Raw genomic sequence first — 21,102 nt, forward strand, 5'->3', positions numbered from 1 at the left:
ATCCTTCATCAAAAATGATGAACACAGTGCGGTTTCCAACATATTTCAAAAGAATATAGCATCACATAGAAGCACAGTGAAATGCAATAATTAAAAGGCAACCAGCAATAACATACAGCAGTACAGAATAAAACAAGAACCTTAAACAGCCCAGCTAATTTCTTCCAAATGCTTAGGAAAAGAAATAGCAACATAGGAAGCTGCAAAGTCTATGCTGTAGCACTGAGCTTACAGCCAAGTTAAAAGGCTAAGTTTTAACTTGGCAGAAACCCAACAGGTTTGAGAGAATTCTATAGCTGAATGGCCACAACACGAAAGGCCCTGTCCTGTGTCACTGCACAGTGAGCTGTGCTTGCCAGTGAGACAGAAAGAAGGGCCCACTGCTAATGATGGGGTTTGGGCTGGTTGATAAGGGTTTTTTGTGCATTGCTTATATGGGCAGGGGGCTCCAAGGAGCTGCATTACGCACGCTCATTGCATGTTGTAACAAAAAGGCCAATTCCCCTATCTGCAGGATTCTTCCGATCCCCTTTCAGCTTTCTTCAGTGATCCATAGTCCCTAAGCAAGTAACCACAAGGACAGTTTGCTTGCCTACCAAGGGGGAAGGGAGAAATATCCTCATGTGTAGACCTTATCCAGATCTTTCTTTGGCTTAGGCCTGTGGAACACCCTGTGGAACACCCTCCCTTCAGATGTGAAGGAAATAAGCAGCTATCCTATCTTTAAAAGACATCTGAAGGCAGCCCTGTTTAGGGAAGTTTTTAATATTTAATGCTGTACTGTTTTTAACACTTGATTGGGAGCCGCCCAGAGTGGCTGGGGAAACTCAGCCAGATGGGCAGGGTATAAATAATAAATTATTATTATTATATTATTATTATTATTAGGCAACTCTCTTTCTTCCCTGTGTGTTGTAGCATGAAAACCCCCAGGATTCTTTCTGAATGGATGTTGAGCTCTTCACCATCCACCCACTCCTCCCAAACTTAACTTGAAAAGGCATAGTTTGAGATAGGTTACCTCCCCCATTCATTTTCATCTGAAGCTGGTCAGGATCAAGTCAAGAACTCCTTCCTTGTCGATGGATGTTATAAGTCTGTTGAACTAAGGTAGGATTGTAACAGTAGTAGCCTTATCACAGCAAACCACTGCAGCTGATTTCTCCCTCTGCTTACTTGATGCAAATCGCCCCCCTCCTGCTTTTTTCCTTTTTTAAAAAAATCAGCAAATATTTGAAACCATAATCCTAAAGTTGATCCACAGCACACAGCTAAAACTTGTCTTACTCATGTGACTGATCAGTTTCAGCCCACATTATATACTTGTAGGGTGAGATGTTTGGTAATCACAAGGTTAAATCCAGTTGATGGATGTCACTGAGCTGAGGAGTGTTGTTCATGAGAAATCCCATAACACTGGAGTGTCTTTAACTTCAAAGCCTAGGGTAAAGTCAAGATGGTGATTGTAAAAAGCTCATCTCTCTGACTTTTCCCCTTTGAATGGCTCACCTCCATATCATACATTCAAACCTGTTTGCAAAATCCATTCAGTTTCAGATTAGTATTCTTGTTAATTTATATACCATGCTGAAATGGTTTCCGCAAGCATAAAACGTTATGCAGCATGGGAGGCTGCTAGTTGTCCAAAGTATTTTTGAATACATGCAATTACACTTATGCTTCTTTGGGTCCAGACCACTGTCCACAATCTGCGTAAAACTCTTGATTCAGTCATTCTAAGCATGTCTCAAACTCATTGATTCTAAAGGAAGCAGGAACAACCAACTGAAGCATAGCCATGTCTGCTGTTGGCATCCATCTCTCTTGGATGACATTGGAAGACTGTGCCTTTGGGGGTGAAGTGAAGCAGTTGGAGAGTTACAGTGCCTGCTGTCGCTGTAGAGGCTGATATGGGAGACACATGTTTTGTTGCAGCTGGGGCAGATAAAGGCATCTGGCTGTGCTGCAGATGCACCATAGCATTTATTTTCTCTTCCAGTGGTCATTTCTCCTCCAGTCACTGCTGTGGATACACAACTTGACTCCAGGCACTGCTATGGTCTGCAAGGCATTCTCACACGGAGGGGTTTGTGTTGCCAGCCTTCATGTCTTGCTTGCAGATGTCTTTGTAATGCAGAGTTCATCTGCCAACAGGCCTTGTGCCTGAAGCTATCCTTGGGGATTCTGCCACCTTCCATTTTGTGGACATGGCAAAGCCAGTGGAGATATCACTAAAAGAAGAATGCAAACATGCAGGGAACGTGGGCTTGGGAGAGCACATCTTTGTTTGAGACTCTGTCCTGCCATGTGATGCCCAAAATCTTCCTGACGTAACACATGTGGAAGGCATTGAGGCGTCGCTCCTGGCGGTTGTAAGTTGCCCATGACTCACTTTCATAAAGCAGTGCCTAATATGCAAACCTGGTAATCTATTACAGAGGTACGAATTAATAATATTCTAATAATTACATTGCAAAACTGAATTGGGAGGAGGGAGAGCTCATTTTATTCAGTCATGCAAGTGATTATCTTCTGCATTACATCTTGCTTGTCTTCCACTGTGTTCAGCATAACATCTTATCTACGGGCAGCTTGACACATGTCCAGACTACCACTGAAAAAAGATAATGTATCAGAGAGCTCTTAATTACTTCAGAGGAAAATATTTAATGCTGAGATTTGTAGATAGTGGATAAAAGTTATGAAAGCTGTCTGACTGGAATCACTGATGGATATTTTACTGTTTGTGTTTGATTTGTTAAGCTGCAGCTGCTAAGTCTGTATACGTTCTTTAATTTTATTTGAACACCATCGCCATTAGCCTTCTTCTTTTACTGTTCTCTGAGCAGAAGTGGTGGACATAACGCAAAACTGTGTTGACTGAGCTAAGATTCTTTTATTCCTTAAATGTATTCCATGGCAGTTTGAGATCTTTAAAACATTGTGGAATTTTTAAAAGCAGGTATCCTTTGTGACTTGAGGCTGCTTGAAATTGATCTGGGTTTTTATCCTCTTTTGCTTTTGTACTCTTGAATTAATGCTGACTTCTAAAAAAGTGGCCAATTCTCACTACGTTCCAAACTTATGTATTTTGTTGGCATGTGACCAGCTTATTTACGCTGCATTTACATTTCCCCCCCATAGATTCCATTCACCATATAGTAAATCTTCACCATACAAAGCAGTGTGTTTGTGCAGATCAGAAATGGGAGAGATAAGGGGACAAAAAGTTGCAACATCTGCTTTGGAGCTGGACTTCGCCTCAGCCAGTAGCAGCATGCTCAAATGAAGTTCCACTCAGGGGATGTCCCCCCCGGGAGAAAAGAAGGCAACATTTGCTAGCACCTCACTTCTCCCCACAGCCACCTGCTGCATTGTAGAGGTTGGGGGATGAAAAATGACCTGCCTTCTCTTCCACAGCATCTTCCCTATGCTAAATCAGAAGGCTTTCCATCTTCAGAAGTTGAACACTGGATTCAGCCCAAGTTATTTGTTTCCAAATGCAGCTAATAGCATCTTTAGGAAGAGGTCTTTTCAGAGGAAGAGGTATGAGAGGAAAGGATTAAATATCTCCATGAATGCTTTGGCCCTAAAAATGGGTGCAGAAAGGTCTCTGGATTTCAGATACACGCACACACACACACAAAATCCATTGATAATTTTCCAAAATAATTTAATAGGTAAAACTATTCCAAACATTTTAAAAATTGAGATGTGATCAACGTCATATCACTCTCAAGTTTAGTCTTTGTGCATTTATAAATATGAACCATTCTCTTTCTAAACTTACATTTGCTTAGAAAGCTGCATGATGCTTTTCCAACTATTCAGATATGGATCAAACCTTTCTATGAATGGGTTGTGTCCAGTGTTTGTGTGAGCAGAAGGCAGGTCACTCAACTGATCTTTCTGTCCCCCATCTCCTGTTTGAAGCCCCTGTACTTCCCTCTCCAACCCTACAAAAAACACCTACAGTGGGTTGAGGGCCCTCTTGAATGGGGGCGGGGCGGGCACTGCATCATACTTGATTACAGTGTGAGAAGAGGAATAATCTGAAATTGGGCAGGAGGATGTTGCTTGAGTGGACTTTCTGCTGCTGCAAGGTCCTTCCACCTGATTTTGGTGCATACCTGCATGCAACAGCCCCCTCTGTCCACCCAAACTCTGGCTAGTGTCTTCAAGAGGTACAGGGGGTAGAAAGTAGAAAGGAGAGGAGAAGAAAGATTTGTTGAAGCTAACTTTCTTCTGCTCTCTCAACCTCTAGATACAACCCAGTATTCTCACCAAACAATATTCTTCTTTTACACACACACACACACACACACACACACACACACACACTAATTCTGCTATTATATTCCAAAGATAAGCATATCCTGTGCATGAGTCGCATAATTTTTTATATTTCATTTTATATTTTCATTTGAGTTACTGGATTTATTAATTAAACAATGTGAACCAAATTACTACAACCCACTGCTGTGCATTGCTCTGCTTTGCTGTGGCTTTCTTGGCTTTATTAAAGCTAGCATGAAGTGCAAAGTGAGACTTTAATTTATATATCCTAGTGGTTTGAAAGGAATTATTTTTTTGCTCGTTTTATTTGATTTAAGGGAGTTGTTTTTAAAAAGTAAAAGTAAACCTACTCATTGTGGTGCTAATTTCAGTAATAATTGCCATTTAGAGATCAAAATCTATGGCTGTGATCCAGCGGGGGCTATTTTGTCTTCTGAATTTCACCTCTTAGAAACTGTATCCACAGAACTTCAAAATGACTCTTTAAACTCCTCCGAATTCAAAATGCAATTTGGGGTTGGTGAAGGAAATTGCCAGTGGTGCAAATGTTTTATTTCCCCATTACTCTAAGCCCATATAAGTTCCCAATCTGCCTTGGGTGAGCTCTGTCATCCCAGCGAGTGACGATATTAGTTTTATTTGTTTACCCTATATCAGTGCAAGATACTGCTAAAATGGTTGTCTGTGTGGGCTGATAAGTTCTTGAGGAAGCTTTTGAGAGAGCAACTCCTCTCTTCTCTCTCCCTCTATATATTAGAACAAACATTCACCACTTTGGATCATGACCTCACAGATGTTCGGGTATCTATAGGGTACATCTTATGAGATTCTGCAGTTGTTTCTCAGCTGTTCTGCAGTTCTGCTACTGACAAGCAAGGAGGCCTTCTTATTTTGTTTTTTCTCTGTGAGGTCTTCTTGTCACTCTTTGAAGGAGAACAAACAGAGAGGCTTATTGCCTGGTAGAGCTCAGCTGGCTCTTGTTTCCTCAGAGAGATTAGGAGAATGTGCTTTCCAGGCACTGTTTTCTCAGTCAGGGTGCACTTCTCTTCTTTTGAAAGAGGATGGGTCAAAGCTACTGATGCCGAGTTACATTTCTCAATCAGGTCACATTCTCTCTCTCACACACTTTTTTCAAAATCAAAAGGAGAATGTTGCAGCTGCTGCCCATTGTTCTTGAAGGTCTTTTTTGAATGCTGTTTCATTCTTTACAAAATTTGAAAAATGATTGTATCTCAGGATACAGCAATCACTCTATGGGATGGCAAATCATAGTACTACACCAGACTTTTGTTTCACAAGTGTTTTTCTCTGCTTTTATTATCAGGTAGCCCACTCTGGTGCTTTCAACGTTTTTTTGCAGTTTCTCATCTTTTTCTTTTGTGGTTTTTAATTTAATTGCAACGCACTGTCCTCCATTCCCCCTAATTGTTTTCCTGCTAATTTTTGATGCCCTTATCCCTCGGTTTCTCCTTACATAGTAAGAATTTGAAATGTAGCGATTTCCCTGCAATTTTCTGTATTAGCTATGCTGTATGCAAAGTGGGGTGAAAATAACTATAGCAAATCATACATGAAACAAGAAACTGATGGATATCAAGTTCACAGACTGGCTTGGCTAGAAATAGTATGCTGAATTACATGGGATTCTGAAAGGCTAAGAGTAAAGTTTAAGTGGATGGTTGATGTATAAATTTCAGTAGCAAACAATAGCTGAAAAAATTGTTAGCGATCATAGGAGGCGGAGGTTTGCTTCCTCCTGCAGCATGCAGCTTGCCTCACTTAAATAAATAATGTGGAACTGTTGCTTTGTAAATCTGTCTTCAAGTGGAAATATCATCATTAGCATTTATATAGTGATTTAAAACAAAACTATATAATAAGTCAGTATACTTATTCCTGTATTGAAAATGGGGAGGAGGAGATGGGGATGGGGATGACAATGACTTGCCTACGGCTACCTCTTGGCTGAGCTGAGCGAGGAACTTGCTAAGAAGATCTCACACTCTTAGGCTGTGTAGATATCAGTGTGTTAATTTGCTTTTGTGCATGCAAGAACTTTCAATTGAACTCTCGTCTCAGTGTTTCCTGTCCACACTAGTGGGCAGTGCCCTTCCTGTAATTAATACTTTCCTGAGTTCTGGAAACATGATATCTATCCATGGTGGGTATGCTCACAGATATTTGTCACCTGTGTGAGTGGTCAATTTTTCCTATTTTTGAGAGACAAGTTTTCCTATGAACCAAACTTGCACAGAACACTGGGAAAAATAATAATTCCAGCAGCAGCAGCCCACCGAGAACTACCTCGCCAATGGAAGTAGGGGTGTGTGTGGTGAAAAATGGCACCCAGAAAAATGACACTACACACATTACAAACCACTAAGTACCCACACTATGCCTTTGGAGGGGGCGTACAGGCTGTGTGTTGGAGGGCAATGTTGTTTGGTTCACTCAAAAAACAAACAAACAAAACAGGGGTTGCATCAAATCCACTTTAAACTGTTGTGTGTACACAACTAAGCCTCTCTATTGTTCTTCTCCCTGCTTATAGCACATTGTGGTTTGGGATGTGAAGGCTGAACTGTGGCAAATGCTGGCATATGGGATCCCTTCTCCAAACCGCCCCAAACATCTACTCACCTTTTCAGACATTGCTATTGCACAGGAACTTTTTGTATATACTCCCTGGTATTTCCCCCCCACATGAGTCAGTTGTTCAGTGTTTACACAGTAGTGAGTCCACTACTGTACAAGCATGACCCAAAATACTATTGCACGTTTGCCACTTCTGACCAAGTTGAGAAATTGTGGGGGAAACACTGGAGGATTTTCTTTCAAATAAAATAAATAGCATTAGAGACTTAATGGCTCCTTCATATTATGTGTTTTATTCATGAATATATACACAGAGCACAAGCACCCTTGTATTCTCAGGTGGCAGCTTGCACCAACCCCTAGGCCAGATACCCAGTTATAACAAACTCCAGCTAGGTTAACTTTCATCTGTTGCATTCTCTCTCCCTGCGTCTGCCCATTCAAAGCTGAAAATCTTTCCTTCTCTCTCTCTCATACATATATCCAACACTCCTGCTGGTGAATTGAATCAAGGGACCACCTACAACCATTAAAGGAATATTGATTTTATTGTCTTATTCACAAGGCAGAAGAACATTCTGCCTTGTGAATGTTTAGGGCATTCTTTAATTGTTCATACAGTGGTACCTCGGGTTACATACGCTTCAGGTTACATACGCTTCAGGTTACAGACTCTGCTAACCCAGAAATAGTACCTCGGGCTAAGAACTTTGCTTCAGGATGAGAACAGAAATTGTGCTCCAGCAGTGTGGCGGCAGCAGGAGGCCCCATTAGCTAAAGTGGTGCTTCGGGTTAAGAACAGTTTCAGGTTAAGAATGGACCTCCGGAACAAATTAAGTTCTTAACCCAAGGTACCACTGTATTTTAATAGTGCATTAATAGTCCACTGATAAGTGCCTGTGCAGTTTTTACAATTTGCACTAGTCAAGGGGAAAAACATTTTTTCACTTGCCTCGGAGTCTACTTTTCTCTCCAAGGAAAATGGTGGGTTGGGGGGCAAGTTCTCCTCCTTTTGCAGAAGCTCCTCATTCCCAAGTGAAACACACACAAACCTTCAAAAGAGGGAGTATATAACAGGGAGAGTTCACTAGGGACAGTCACTAAATTGGAAAGCGTTGTTGGCATCCACCTGTCTCAGGAGACAATGGAAGATCTTTGAGGAAAAAGTCAAACCACTGAAACTTACAGTGCCTGCTGTGGCTGTAGAGGCTGATACGGGGGAGACATGTTTTATAGCAGGTGGCACAGATTAAGGCATCTGGTTTTGTTGCTACAGGTGCACCACAGAGCTGCTTCTCTCTGCGCTCCTCCCAGCGGTCATTCTTCACTGGGTCCACTGCTGTGGAAATAATGAGTATCACTTCTTGCAAAGGATTGTGGGATTGTAGTTGCTGTAATTTTGCCTTCCAAGCAGAAGCCATGGATTCTAGAAGTGCCATTCTGTGCCCGGAAATGAAAACAACACAAACATTCTGTTTCTAGTGTCTGATGTGTGATCACTTGATGCTGTCAAATGATTAACATGCCTGTATAAGTCAACCCTAAGGTTCCTAGTATTTGGCAGCAGCTACCCGATATTGCAATTTGTGTCATGATTCCTGCTATAGAGACCATGGAATGATCTGACAAGTTGCTATAGATAAACGTTTCCACATAAAAGTTCAGGATAAGTTCAGGTACTGCTAAATCTGCAAACCTAAGTGGGAGGTTTACCATGTCTTTTGTCCAAATGCAGCAATTTAAAGAGATCGTAAGAGGTCTTTTCCTCTTTTTTCTGCTCTGATCCATTAATCAAACCCCTGACATCTGTCTCCTTCAGATAATTTACTCCGTGCAGCCTCCCTCATATTTACTGGTATAGGTGGCTTTTTTCTTAGTACTCAGAGTCTCTCCTCCTGATACTGTAAGCTAATGCATTAGCATCAGTGGATGAAAATGTGATATATAAGCTTTTTATGTACTGAAGTTTGATCATGGGTTTGTAGAATTTTAGAACCCATTTCAAGAAGTCATATAAATTTTTCATGCAGAGCACACAAGGAATGCAGCAGACAGACTTCCTTTGGCAAATGAGAGCACCTGAGAACTGAACTTACCGCTGTTATATTTAAAAGAGCAAGATTTTATGCTGAGCAAGAAGTTATACAAAACACTTGCATGCAATGCTATAGCTCATGTTCGTCAAGTACAGCCACAGCACTTCATCCTGAAGGCTGCTTCATCTCACTAACTGGGTTTGATATGCCTTCTACTGTAGAAGTATATGTAGAAGGTTAAGACTTCTATTTTAACAGAAAGTTCTACTTGCTCCCCCCCCCCCCCAACAAGATATACCACATATATCTTTTCCAAATAATTCTCTGCTACTACTAAGCTAACACTAGGAAGATAAGTAATGTCAAATGACCTTTTGTAGTATTTTCATCCCTGGAAAAGTCAGATAAGTCATTTCTGTCAGACTGAATATCTTGTATCATACATAAAACAGCACAGTTTCATTCAAGCCTAACAACATAAAAATGGGCATTAAGAAACAAAGTATTTAACAATATTTCCATAGTAAGCCAACAGCAACCAATCAGTCTTGATTACTATACCTTTGGCTTTATATTATGAGACCCAGTATGCACCTCAGATTATGAACTGGGTTATCGATTAAGGGGTTAACTAGTAATATAAGTAGAAAATTATGTATTTACCACATTGAGCAAGGGCGGGTGGGATCTCAAATCTGAGGTGTTCCCCTGACCCTTGCATATATGCTGAAGCAGAGCATGATTTTCAAGACGATTTACACTTAACACATCAGCAGGATTTACATGTCCCCATTCAACTTGAAATGGCTCTAACTCAGGGCTTATATCTGTGCCTTACTTTATGTGCTTTATTTTATATGCCCAGGCTCCCTGCTTCTGACAAGGACTTTGTGTAGTTTGAAAAGAGAAAGATTAATATAAATAATATGTCGTTTAATGAGGATTGTACATCCTAGTGATAGTTTTGCAATGCTCCTTTGTATTCTGCATATGGTGAAAGAGAAGGCTTATGCTGTAGTATTCTTACAAAGCAATCATTTTCATAATTCAAGCATATAACAAATATTAGGGTTTTACTATGCATACAAAATGTTCATGGATTGGGAGGCATGAGGGGCTTAGTGGGTTACTTGAAATCTGAGACTTGGGACAAGGCAAAGCAAACCTGACCTGAAGCCCCACTGTATTGGTTTGAGCAGGGTACAGTTACAAAGCTTCCTAGAATCACACAATCATTGTAGAGTTGGAAGGGATCCCGAGGATCATCTAGTCCAACTCCCTGCACTGCAGGAATATGCATCTGGCTTCTCTGCATGGAAGAAGTGTAAGGGAAGAGAGATTTTAAGGACCGTTTTTCAAAAAAAGTTTGCGTTGTAGTTGGGCATCTGAAAAGTTCCATAACAGCTCTTAAGGACATTACACATTTGGCATTTTAATTAATGACCGCAAATCCTTTAACAGCCTCTCTTACTCTTTGGAATGGTAATAACTTGCATTTTCTCTATATTGTCCAACTTTGCCCAGGATGGTAGTTTGAATCAATGGAAAAAATATCACTAGCTAACAAACTGCAGCTCAGCTAAAATAGGCTGCTGCAGGTGGAAATAGGTCAGGTGGGAGTGAAACAAAATGTTGAATAAAAGAAGAAAGCATTCCTGCAATGATTGGCTTGTTAGTGGGCCCTTAAATTACCTGGCACCACATAGGCAAACTTTAGGGTTTGGAAAACCTATTACAGAAAAATTGTTCACTGTGCAGAGGCTGGAAAATATTGAGTCCCAAAGCAGCTGTTACACCACTTGAAAAAATATTCTGAATTAGGTGGAGTAAAAGGCCTTTAGCATTTCCATCACAGAACAGCATGTGTAACCCATAAGGGAAGAGGGACATTGAAGGCCATACTGCAGCCCTGAAGGTTGGAAGTGCCAAGTATGCCTCAAGCTCAGAACCTCAAGGTCACATCAGAACTCAGAAGGCATTTTCAGTTGTAGCCTCTGTATTACACAACTCCCTTTAATTGGGAGCCTGCTTGAACCTGAACCTGGCTTCATTGCAGAAGCAGTTGTAGTCTGTGGCCACGATCCATCTGTTCACTGGCCTAGCCGCACCTGACTAACAGATCTGCATTTTTACCATAGGCACTATATCTCCTATAGGATTTTTCTTTCTGATCACCCAGATACACATTTTGGATCACCCAGATGCATCTGAGTAGTCACTGTCATTAAGAGAATACTAACAGATGGATTTTAAAGGACTGCCTACTAGGTAGGTGAGTGCCATTGTGGATGGTGACAGCATTCATGGATCAATGTACAGGAAGAGTCTGCTGAAAGTGTTTCTGTGAGGTTGTAGGTTGAGGAGGGTATTGGAGCACGTGAGCTAGGGCTTACAGGGATGTGTTGATGTGTGTGGAGCTGCAGCGGGAGCACTTAGGATTGTGTGGTGTGGTTCTCCATGATAGTTTATCAGCTTTTCAGGTATATCTGTGGGCCCCCAAAAGGTTGGTAACATCCCCATATCTGATCACTTCATCACACAGTCATATTCAATAACGGAAGGAACTGGCATTGCACATAGCATCCCTCTGTAAATATTGAAGTCCTGGCAAAATTTTCTTCAAATTTTTGCTTCAAATAATACATGTGCCATGTATTATTTTGCCAGTAGTTGCTGCCACAGGCTTTAACAGGGCACAAACACGTTGGAACATTCAGAACTTTGTCAAACCAATGAAATCATGGGTGGTGTTCAACTAAGATTTACTCAGTGTAAACTCATTAAAATGCATGTGCCTAATTTAGTCGTGTTCATTAATTTCAATGGTCCTACTCTGAGTAAAACTTACTTGAATGCCACCCCATGTCTACGTCAGCAAGACTGAATAAAGCACATTAGTTTTCATGAGAAAGTACTATACGGGGTACCTGTATAAACATTGCAATAAAAGGGGTCATCGTGTCAGTTCTGAGCATTTAAAAGCCTCTTATGCCTGTGGCAATTTGTACCGGATCTGTTTTAAAATTGGCCCATTCATAGGCCTTATATCAGGTAGATCATAAACACAAAGTCTCAAGCACAACAAGTCCCTTTTTAGTAAGCTATAGAATCTTGAGGTTTATTATGGTAGAAGCATTTTATTTTATTTTTTGATAAAAGGGGCACTCCTACACCCTTTTAATTTTAAATATTGTATGACCCCTTCAGATTATACTTTGGTCCAAAAAGTGGGCGCATCCGCTGAAGTATCCTAATTCTCAGCAGGCCTCTTATATTTGTCTGTTGTGTTTGAAACAAAAAGAATTGCCACCAGCAGTTATATGTCAGTTTGTTTCTGATTCACCTTCTGATAATTAGTAATCATGGAGCTGCCATCACAGAATGATTGGCCTCTTTGGCACTGTTGCAGTGTTGGCATTCATTCTCCAGTTCTGTAGCAGCTACAGTATCACCTCTCTCTTTTTTGTTTTTCTCTCTTTCAATTTAATTGTAGCTTGTTTTTAGAAAACACTTCTCATTTAGTAAAATTCTGGAGAGCTGCTAGGTTTTGTAATGTTTTCATGGGTGCTAGCAAGCTTAGCCTTTATTAGCCCATGTTAGCAAAAGTACTGGAGATTAATGGGCAAATTACAGTTTAGCTCCATAAGCTTGGTGACATTCACAGAAGTGTCACCTTCCAGAGGCTGTTTATAGCACTGATGTTTCAGCATGGTATTTTAAGGGGACTAGCAGGTCTTGGATGTATTCTGTGCAGATCACCTTCATATTCCTTCAGATAGCTTGAAAGGTGAAAAATAAATCCCCCACGTGTCAGAGTAACTTCAAATAATTTGCTGCAGCTACATTTGAAAACTAATATGCAGCAAGGCCATAGGATTGTACAGTATCCCAATATTTTTTTCTTAACTTATATTTTAACTCAATTATGTTTCCCTAATATAATCAAGAAAGGTGATAAACCAAAGCTCCAAAGAGCACAAACATATCAAATACACATTTAGAAACAAGAACAATAAATTATGTATGTAGCCTTGTTTGGATAATTCATCTGGAAAGAATGTATTGCATTGCTTTCGAAAAGTGTACACTCTATGTGAAATAAACATTTTCCAGTTAAGCTGGAAAAAATGTTTTCTGTGAAGAGCATTCATGGTTTTTCAACGCTCTTTGACGGTTGTTACTGTTAAGAGCAAAACTGTTGTTCCTTTGCACCCTCCAAAGAATCACTAATAGATTCCACAGCTAGTCTTGTGCATTGTTTTTCCTCAAACTTTACAATACATGATAAATATTTCCTCTTTCAGTAGTATAGGTCAGAAAAGTTTTTTCAAATGCTGAGTTCATTTTAAGATGTTATGTTGCCATTTTCTTAACTGTCAGTCTGAGAAGGATAAACCTATAAACAAAATGGAGAGGCTATGGGTCATGTTTCCATCTTCTTAGCTGTCAAATTGTTTAAAGAATAAATTGGTTTTAAAAATGAAGTAAACGCTGGATGGAAGGTGGTCAAACACAAATAAGAAAGCAAGAAAGGAAACGTATATTGTTACTTGAGTCATTTACGTCATCATAGTTTTGAAAGTACTTATTACATCTGCATTTGGAATACAGATAATTGTTTTGTCCAGTTATGAGTTCTAGTTATACTATAGTTTATCCATTAATAGTTACCGGTAATAGTACAAACTCTTCAAATGCAGTTTTCTAGCACACCTGCCTGGTGATATTACTACTGACTATGTTCACAAATAATGAGTTCTTATACCCACTCCAATTCTATGAACAGTGAAAAGTTCCAGGGGTGTAGCATTTACCTGGGTTTGGTTTCCTTTTAAAGAAATTCAGTGTAATACTTACTTTTATTGTGAATTGGGCTTTACCCCAAGGCTCTTATCCTATTTGCAGTCAATCACAACACCAATTGGGTGGGTGGATAGCTCAAGCAATATAGTGCTGTGCATGTGAGAGATCCCAGCTTCAGTCTCCAAAGTCTCCAGCTAGGGCTGGGAATGACTGCTGCCAGTCAGTGCAGACAATATTAATTCAGTATTAGCTAGCTTCCTTTGTTCCTAACATGTATTTCAAGCTGATATCTCGTTTTGCATATATATATATATATACACAGCATTCATGAGACCAGGAAGGCTGCTGAATTCACATAACTTTTGTCTCTTACTTAGTCTTGATGAGAAGCTTCCTCAGAAATGAAATTTAGTCTAGTTGGGTAGATGGTGACTTCCTGATCCTGGCGTTTGAATCACTAAGTTCAGTTGTTCACCCTCACAATTTCCATTTATATCAATAACTCACATATTTATATCAGTCTGCACTTCATCTTAGGAAGGAGGACTGGTGAGGTGTGTGGGAATGGAAGATGCATGCAACTAGAACTGGTGCTGTCATGAACTGGCAGGCTGATGGGGAGGAAGAAGAGGATCCCGGCGTGGAGTGCAGCCGGGACTGGGACCCACAGGGGCAAGCTGGGGATGGGGAAGGAGAGGTTGGTGTAGGACAGGCATAGGCAAACTCGGCCCTCCAGATGTTTTGCAACTCCCATCATCCCTAGCTAACAGGACCAGTGGTCAGGGATGATGGGAGTTGTATCCCAAAACATCTGGAGGGCTGAGTTTGCCTATGCCTGGTATAGGAAGTACTCACGGAGTGACAGGGGATGGCGGTCAGTGGGTAGGAACCAGAACAGCAGGACCCATCACCAGAGAGACCTGTGTCCATGAACACAAAGGGCTCTGAGGCATAGGGAGCTTTAGGAGGCTGAGACAGGGAAGGGTCTACAGCTGGCCAGGTGGGGCTCGCTAGCTCTGGGATTCCTCAGCAGCAGTAAGCTCAGAACAGGTGAGGGTCACATGCCTCGTCAAGCCCAGATGCTGCAATCAGCAGGCAAGGTAGAAAAGGGGAGCAAGTAGGGCTTGGGGAAACTGCTGCTTGAAATGGTGCAGAGGCACTGCTTGTCCATATAGACTATACTGGCCCAATAGGCTGTGTTCTGTGCTATTATGAAAGAAGTGAATAGGAGAGTTATCTTTAAGTTGGGTTGGAGGAACTGTCAGTTATTTAATTCCCTTAACTCACACCTCACTTACGGTGTTCCCCAGGGATATCATTTCAGTTTTGTGTAGGGGTGTGTGTGTGTGTATCCTCTTGAGCAAAAGGGAAGAAGAAAGTTGTCTGTGTTGAGCAAGGTAAGAAATCAACCTATTCAAAGCAAATGATTTTGACTGTTAGGCATAGATATTTAGTACTTGGTCAGTTTACAAATGGAGTAAATTTTTTTGTTACAGAAATAGTGAACTAATCTGAATAACAACATGCAGGCTGAAACAGAAGTAGGCTGGAGGCAGCCCACCTCATACTTTCTGAATAGCGCCTTTGTTTTCCCTCAATAAGCATTGTATTTTATCTGTTGTCCTGAAGTTTGAAGCCTAGGAATTTTTGCTATGGGTTTGAGAGTGCCATGCAGTCATGGGTCCAACTAGCATAAAGAAAGGCTACAGAGAACATAAAATATGTATTTGTTTCTCTGAGACATTTCCTCTCTAATTTTTGTTCCACCTTGCAGTTCATATTTTTGCAGTTCATTACAAGCTGTGGAGAGAAAAGGTCTGCACGAAACAGCACACTGTGTGCAAATGTGTATGTTCCAGCTTATTTTCCCCAAATAATATAAATAATAAGTCAGATTCTATTTATGAAATATGAAAAATAAGATACATATTTGTCACAATCTATTTTTTATGATCCTTTGGGCAATCCCGCAGCACTCCCTCTGAAAGAAACGAAATAAGTAGTTTTATTTATATTTAGAAGACCAATTTCAATTTCAGTTCCCTTTTCCCCCCATTGAGAGGTTTCATTGCTTTTGATATATTTTAAGTCCCTGTTCAACTGCCTTTTTATTTGCAAAGTAGTTATGAATTCTAAGAGAATATGCCTGTGGGGGGCGGGAATCATATATTTAATAGTTCTTATTGAAAAGTGTGTGTGTTCAATATATAGGAAGGAGAGTAGTTGAGAGAGAGAGAGAGACTCCTCTCTCTCTCTCTCTCTCTTGGTTGAGATAGAGAATCGTCTCATGTATTTGTCACTATCATGCATTTGTAAATCATGTGGACAGTCACTCTTCTAAGCATCACAAGCAGATGTGACTAGGCAGATGTGATGTGGTGAATACCTTACAAATGATGTAACTCTGTGGTCTCCATTGTGGCATCGCAAGATGCAATTGTGCCATTTTGGATGTTATCTGGTGCCTGTGAAGGCTGCACCCTGTCACCAGTTCCAGTGCCTCCCTTGTCATCAGGTAGAATGTGTGGTTGCTTTCCCACCCTGCTGAAAAAGGACCCAGGAAGGTAGGAGGGAAAGGAGAATGATCTGGGGAGGGCAGCAGAGGGAGGAGGAGAAAGTAGGGTGTCAGAGGAATGGAGCAGGAGGGCGGAGTATCAGAGACAGAGGTAAGTCACACACCTGTCAGATCCAGTGGAACAGAGTCCCTTGAAAAGGCGGCATAATAATAATAATAATAATAATAATAATAATAATAATAATAATTTATTTATTTATACCACACCTATCTGGCTGTGTTTCCCCAACCACTCTGGGTGGCTTGCAGCACATTAAAAATTGTAAAACATTACACATTAATAATTCCCTGATACAGGGTTGGCTTCAGATGTCTTCTAAAAGTCAGATAGTTGTTTATTTCCTTGACATCTGGTGGGAGGGCGTTCCACAGGGCGGGCGCCACTACTGAGAAGGCCCTCTGCCTGGTTCCCTGTAACCTCTCCTCGCAGGGAGGAAGGTGCCATAAGGCCCTCGGAGCTTGACCTTGTGTCCATGCTGAACGATGAGGGTGGAGGCGCTTCTTCATATACACACTCCAGCCACCAGCAGTTGCTATTGACTGAACTGTAAGAATCACAGATCCAGTCATCGTAGGTTCTGCCATGGTGTAATCATGATTCAGAGAAACATATAGATTCTCATAATGTTTGTTAATTACCTCAGAACCACCATCAACTGATAGCCTCCTATGTGTGGACATTTTCTTCTGTTATTTGTTGCTGGTTTTGTCGTACCATGGAAAAATCATGAAGCTCTGTTAGGATCTATGCCTTGGAGCAATGTTTTTTGTAGCACTGGCAATTACTGGATCTCTGGTTTTTATTGTGTGTACCAATGTAAGCTTTAATCTGTTACACTTTGGGGGGGCATAAAAATATGCAAATTTAAAGGGATCCATTTTAATTATACTGGATCTGACTTCTAGCTAGACCCTTTGGAAAAGCAAAGTTTGTGTGTGTGTGTGTGTGTGTGTGTGTGTGTGTGTGTTTGCACCTGCACATTCAGGCACATGTGTGTTTTCCCTCTTTCTAGGGAGGGAGATTGACATTGAGGAGGGGAAAGAGATGGAAGCTGAAAGGGGTCTGCTTGTGACACTTGCACATAATTTCAAACGTGCCCACAGCCCCTAAGTTTGGTGACCCCTCCTATAATTGCTGTCACATCTGTATAACAAAAAAAAAATTGCTATGATTGTGAAAGAAGTTTTTAGCAGCTTGCCCATAGCTCTAATGTTTCTAACTTCATATAATCAACACTTTTATTTTTATCTGAGCATTTCCTGTGGCAAAACATTTTTATTTTATTTTCCAAGTATAAGATTAGAAGTATAACCTTCATATTTTTATTTTTTTTTACCTGGAGGATGGAAAGGTAGAACACTGTATGTTCTGATCTAGGATTAGACAAAGTTCCATTTTTGGTCTTTATATTGAAGCTTACTGCCACATTTTATTTTCCTTATTTAATGCAAATGATATTTGTTAGCTATGCAGAAGAGAGAATTGCAATAGCTCTCCCCACCAGTGTGCAACACACAGCAGCTGCCATAGTCCCCCCCCCAATAGCTAGTAGAGGAAAATGAGCTCCTTATTCCTTTGCGCCTGCTCTCTTCTTTTTGGAAGAGTTAAATAAAAATGGTTTTCAATGCAGCAGTTGAAGACCAATGGTTAAAATAGCAAGACCCTTGCCTACTTGTAGAATTGCAGAGTTGAAGGGTGCTTTTCCAACAAAAGTCAGAGTCTGAGGCATGGTGGTATGGTCCACAAAGCCAGTTGTAGGGGGTTAGTAGCGATCAGAATACTGGGAAGACAGTGTAGGGTAGTGTTTAGTTTTGGACTAGGACATGAGAGAACGGGATTCAAATCCCCACTCAGCCATTAAGCTTACTGAGTGACCTTGGACTAGTCACTGCCTCTCCACCTAACATACCACACAGGGTTGTGTTGTGGCACTAAATGTGGGGGAGAAGAACCATAAAGGCCACCTTGAGATCCTTGGAGGAAAAAGGTGGTGTATTAACACAGCAAATAGGTAAGAAAGATTCTTACACATTTCCCCTTGATTATTAGGAACCAAAGTGGCAACTGAATATCCCAAAGAACAATTACATTAGAGGACAATGAGAATGATGCATCTCTTCTTTGTAGTGTAGTCTGGGAATGGGTTGGCTTAATTCAGCGCGCCTGTGTATCTGACCCTCATTGCTGCCTCCTTTGAGACTTCTTTGACAAATGCATGTCTCCTAATCTGTAAAAAGCCATGACACTCTGTAGTTAATGTTAAGAACTTTTGCTCCATCGTAGGTTTGGCTATATATCAACCTTTCTAGCCTATATCTCTGAAGCTGAGCAGGGATACGGTGAGGACCATAACATTTATTAACATGGTGCCCACTATTAATAAGCCTCAATGCCTTTCTCAGTGAAAAACTGTTAGCAATTTCCCCTTCATATATTTTTTAAAAATATGACTGCTGCCTCACTCTAAAAAATACAAGTGGCTCAAATGGATTCATCTGAAGGATATGCCACATGCTTCCTTGATTTATGACCAATGTTCTTGTTCCTTTCTTTCCCCTTTCTTCTCTCTCTCTTCATGGCAAGTGCCTGGAAAAGTCAGGGACTCTGCAGGGAGAACAACAGAAATGGTGAATAGATTTAGTAGGATAATTGGAAGTGAAAGGCATTACACAAAATACCTTTCTTGGCTTTTCAACTTCACACAGTGAAGTTTGATAGGATAAAATATAGTTATTAATCGAGGTTATAGCACTTTTACAGCCCAGTCCAATGCTTGTTTTCTTGGTAGCCTCACTCAGTCCACCCTGCAAAATATGCAACGTTAGGCTGAAATCCTATACCTAGTTACCTGGAGTAAACCCTACTGAAGATAATGGAATTAACTTATGAGTAGACAAGTGTGCTGTTAGTGTACAAAGTGTATCACAGTCTTTTTATTGTTTTCATTATAACTGAAGCCAAACAATGGGAATTTGCTCACAGCAAGTCTCTGGCTCAAGAAGACTTTGATTTTCCAAATCCAAGTTCAGCAATTCTGTTGACTTGATGAGACCTCAGTGGTCTTGAATATCCATCTCCTGGTATAATTTGGTAGATCGACAAGCTCCTCGGTTGATATAAAACTCTGCCGGATTAGTTCTCCACCCAAGGAGGAGCTAGAAGAGTCAAGTGATGTGTTCAGTTCAGTGCAATTATGGTCCAAATAAAAGCCTCAGAAAGCTCTTAATAACAGGCAAGCACCCTTGCCCTTTCCCAGATGAGTGTTGTGTGGTAGATGGCAGAAGGACTTCTTTCTGATTCTGTAAATTGCATGCCTCAAAGACAAGATGTAAACTAATTTATCACTGTCCCACTGAATTGCAGGCTTCAGCTGATCAAGGAGGATTTTGTGATCAATGGTGTCAAATGCTAAAGAGATGTCAAGGAGCAGCAGCCAATTAACCTTACCTGATTTAGTGGCAATCAATAGGGCACTTGTGACCATTAATGATGGCATTTTCTATAGAATGGGCTCCAATGGAGATGAACCTAATACTAAAAAGATCAGCTGGACTTTGAAAGTAGCCTGAATGTAGTGTGTTAGGAAAACTATCAAAAAGAACAAAGTCTTCCAAGGCAATACAAATATTGCTGCTATTTTCTTCTTCTCAACAGTAATAACTCTCTCAGGGTTGTGATATCCCGACTTTCTGTTAGGTCTATCAGTTATTACTTAGGAATTTCTAGGTTCCTTTGCCACTCTGAAAATGACAACCTTTTCATTTTCTTTACCAGAAATGATGGCATGTATGTTATAGGTTTTGCTCCAAGAAAATGTTATTAGATTGTATCATATAAGGAATTATTTTATAGTAATATAATCTCACTCAAATGGGAATTGATGTGTGTTTTATTTCTGTTTCTGTGGGCAATGGAATAGAAAAGAGAGAGAAGTTGTTTTCTGATTTTGTTGTTGGCAATATGGGGGCGAGCTTGTTAACAATTTCACAAAATATAAAATTGGGTAAAAATACAAAAAAATGATTCCATTCAGAGAATCTTTAAGTACTTTGGAAAATACATTATCTGACCAATGGGAATATGAAAGCATCATAGTGGTATAGTCATTTAGGAAAGTTTTCTGGAATTTCTGTCTTTCCTGAAGTGTAGCTACCAGTGTGTTGGACCAGCACAAGTAATGCAGAAGGGGCGGGGGGAGAAGATCCAAATTATCTCTGTAGATCTTGATAACATAAACTGTGAAGAATCTATCTTTATGAGGAGACACCTATATGTAAGAACAAGTAATGGCTAGTTTGGTGGGACGGTGCCACTGAGCTATCCACCCCAAACCACATGGCTGCCACTTACCTGTGGGAGTGGGGGGGGTAGGTTGGCATTGAGGATGGGGCTGCGAAGGAGCCAATCTGACGCTGACTCTGATGTTCCCACTTAGCCCCAACTTCACTTTGCCCCACCCCATCTAGGTAAGCAGCAGCAACATCAGTGTTGGGAGGGCAACACTCACCCACTGCACCAGAATGCTGTTCAGCTGGAAACAAAGTATGTGTTGTATTTGGTTTAGTGTGTTGAGAGGGAAATCTGGTCTTCTAATCCTAACTAAAGTCAGAAAGATGCATTCTTTGTTGCTGAGCTGTTGACTAGGTAACTTGTGAGGCTTCTCAGATTTTATATGGTTCACTAGAATTCAAAAAGTTTGAACGTGATAGGTCGTTTATCAGACATTCCATTTAAACTTACTGGTTTTGGAATTCTTGTGTGAAGCTGGTGATAGGTTAAAGGGTTCTTACTGGAGA

General features: G+C 40.6%; 1 protein-coding gene and 1 long non-coding RNA gene across 5 annotated transcripts in view; one reads left to right on the forward strand and one right to left on the reverse strand.

The window, feature by feature from the left end:
- Positions 1–21,102, forward strand: part of LRP1B (LDL receptor related protein 1B) — a 764,381-nt gene that overhangs the window by 428,855 nt on the left and 314,424 nt on the right. The gene's annotated exons all lie outside the window — the stretch shown is intronic.
- On the reverse strand, positions 16,481–21,004 carry LOC310747917. 2 transcript variants are annotated; one of them, XR_014541025.1, is made up of 4 exons: positions 20,814–21,004; positions 19,287–19,461; positions 18,395–18,910; positions 16,481–16,883 (listed from the first exon to the last, which is right to left on the reverse strand). It is a non-coding gene; the product is annotated as an uncharacterized lncRNA (long non-coding RNA). The 2 variants fall into 2 exon arrangements; XR_014541026.1 differs by having other exon boundaries at positions 18,395–19,461.

Source organism: Podarcis filfolensis, assembly GCF_964270895.1.
Source record: "Podarcis filfolensis genome assembly, chromosome: 1".
Taxonomy (NCBI): Eukaryota; Metazoa; Chordata; class Lepidosauria; order Squamata; family Lacertidae; genus Podarcis; species Podarcis filfolensis.